Below are 2,766 nucleotides of genomic sequence, written 5' to 3'. Positions count from 1 at the left end.
TACACACAAAGTGTACTAGTGTATAGTCAAGATAGACTAATACCAGATTATACTACAACCGTACCAATGATTTGTCTAAATCCATCTAGGTTGTGAACGATTACTTATACTTTATAAGGTACTGATGATCACTACAACAAAAGGGGTCTGTTGCAACGCACTCTTTTGCCACGCCTAAAATTTGCTGCAACAAGTCATCTTTTACAACACCGTGTGGCGTTGCTAAAGGTCATCCGTCTTAATAGAATTTTCATTTTGGGAAATACCTAGAGCGACGCCTTGAGCGTTGCAAAAGTGTTTGCTTAAATTTACGATAAATAAGAAAAATAATTAAATTGAAAATGTTTATTGTTGGGTAACGAGTGTGGTGTCTTTGCTATAGATTAAATATCTATTGCAACCCCCTTGCCGCCACCGGTAATTCCGAAATAGACTATGTATATGACTTGTTGCGACGTTTTTGGTGTTGCTAATGGGCTTTGGTTTGGGCGGATGTATTCTTTTTTTGGCTGCAAATATTTTTTCGGCTACAATTTTCATGTTCTACCGCAAGTCATAATGTAATTAGAAATACCATCAAACAAAAACACATATTAAAACCCTAGATTGCGTTTCTCTCTATCACGAAACTTCTTTCCTCCTTCTCCAAAACTCGTTCTCTTTCTCTCCACATCTTCAAAGCTTATCTCTCCTCCAATGTTTTTGAAAGATTAATTGGTAAGATTTGGTTTTATGAATTTGTATGAAGTCCGTGATGAGAGTATTTTTTGTAAGTTGGAATTACCGACTGAAATTTATGTTTATGATTATAATAAACTTGCTGTTTCTGAGGCTTTTGTTTACAAATTTATATATATTTTTTTTATTAATAAATTTTACCATTTTGGATTATTATGTGAAGTCTCTAATAATGATCAAAACAATACTTTCGTTCTTCCGAGATAATATATGCGGAAACTTTTGGAAACCTGAACTGAAGAGACTTTTTATGGGGAAAATGATTCTTGTTGAAATAGATATTTGATGTGTTCCATTATGTTTTCTTTTGAATCCTTCCTGTTTCATATCATTGGTTTTATGGCCAACAATGTAGTTTGATTGCGCAATTTGCCGGTGTAGAGTTTCCTAAATTATTTTTTGTTTTCGCGTTTTTGAAACGTTTTCAGATATATTCATCGTCTTTTGGTTGTGAATGTCCATTAAATTTTAAATCCGTGTTCTTCTCATGCTTTTGAGTAAAGATGAAGGTCAGTGATATGCCTTTTTAAGTGGAAACGTGTAGGAAAAATTAACTGAACACGAAGCCTTTCAAATTTGGTCAATTTTTGATGATGTTAAAAGTCTATGAAAGTTTTGGTGAAATTTTTTATGGCTTTGGGTAAGCTTGTGTAGCTTTGGACTTCTAAAGGTAAGTAATGTGCCTTAACTGTTATGTGCAATGTCCAATCGTATATGGTATTGTTAATATCCGTAAGTTTGCATAGGCAATGAACCTTTTGGCGTGGTGATCTCTTCTGCCCCCACCTCCAAGTTCATGGATTCATGGGAGTATTGTTGGAATAATTAGGAAGGGTATATTGTAGGATTTGAATTTAAAAATGCAATTTTAACCCGACTAAAAGGAGCAACCATTCATCCTGCAGTTTCGCAGTTCTGACTTCGGTCATTGATGCATTCAAAAGTGAAACCTAGCCTGAAGGCTCTTATGCGTCATATTTTTAGTAGACCCAACTGTTTCCACCAAACGAAACTTGGCCGCAGGCTCTTATGCGACATTATTAGTAGACCCAGCTGTTTTCAATTTCTCAATAAATATTTGTTTTTATTTTTTGATTATTTTATTGTAGCAGTTTTCTGTTTATAATCCGAAGGCTCACCCGGTCTTAAAAGCTCATCACCTAATTATACAAAAAGAATTGAAAAACCATTGAAGCTACAACAAAATCAAAAGCTTCGTTTTTTTGTTCCCTGCCCTAGTTGAAATCGTTTTTTTTTTTGTTTTTCTCGTCTTGATTGATTGTTTTAGCTTTAAAGTGGGATTTTTGGTATTCTTTGCAGTGATTTGTGGAGCCAGGTAGAACTGCTCGAATTGGGGTTCTCTACAATGGGTAAGATATATTGCTTTGCTTTATATTTTAACATAATGCCAATGAAAACTTTTATTTTTTTGCCCAACTAGCATCGACCCTTTGATTGTCAATTGTGTTTGATATGTACATGCGTTTGAAATTATCAAACACAGTTCTTTCCAATTTTGCCCCTTCATTTTTTTTTTATGTATACTAGAAAGTAGAAACCTTTTTTTGCAATGGAGAGTGTGAGCTTCTTCATTACTACTTGTACTACCATTGTTGTTGTTGTTTTCAACAAGATGGTTTATTCTACCATGGAAACTCTTCTTCTTGACACCTTTGTTAGGAACTCTCTTGTTTCTCTTCTTATGATGGTATACCTTTCAATCTCTCTATGTTTTTCTTGTTTAATTTTATGATTCATTAATTAAATTGTCGATTGTGTTCATATGTGATTGTTATGTAAGTGTTGAATCTGTAATGTAGTTACTTTAACTCTTAAACAAAATTTTAGATTATATAATTTTTACTATGTTGATGAGATCTTGTTTTCAGTGAAAGAATGAGACTAGAATTTGGCTAACGTTGTGATGCTCATTATCAAATTTTTGGTTATGTAGATTGTTCCAACTGTATTAGGATTTTATATAATGCATGTAAGTAACGATGTGTAAACTCGTCTAGTTTGTGCAAA

At 33.4% G+C, this 2,766-nt stretch overlaps 1 non-coding gene across 1 annotated transcript; it reads left to right on the top strand.

Annotated features, from left to right (window-relative positions):
- Positions 1–900: 900 nt before the first annotated feature.
- Positions 901–983, top strand: LOC147524559 (small nucleolar RNA Z159/U59). Its single transcript, XR_015206334.1, has one exon. It is a non-coding gene; the product is annotated as a small nucleolar RNA Z159/U59 (small nucleolar RNA).
- Positions 984–2,766: the final 1,783 nt, after the last annotated feature.

The sequence above is a fragment of the Coptis chinensis genome, chromosome 1 (genome assembly GCF_015680905.1).
Source record: "Coptis chinensis isolate HL-2020 chromosome 1, ASM1568090v1, whole genome shotgun sequence".
NCBI lineage: Eukaryota > Viridiplantae > Streptophyta > Magnoliopsida > Ranunculales > Ranunculaceae > Coptis > Coptis chinensis.
This window is presented reverse-complemented; position numbering and strand designations above follow the sequence as displayed.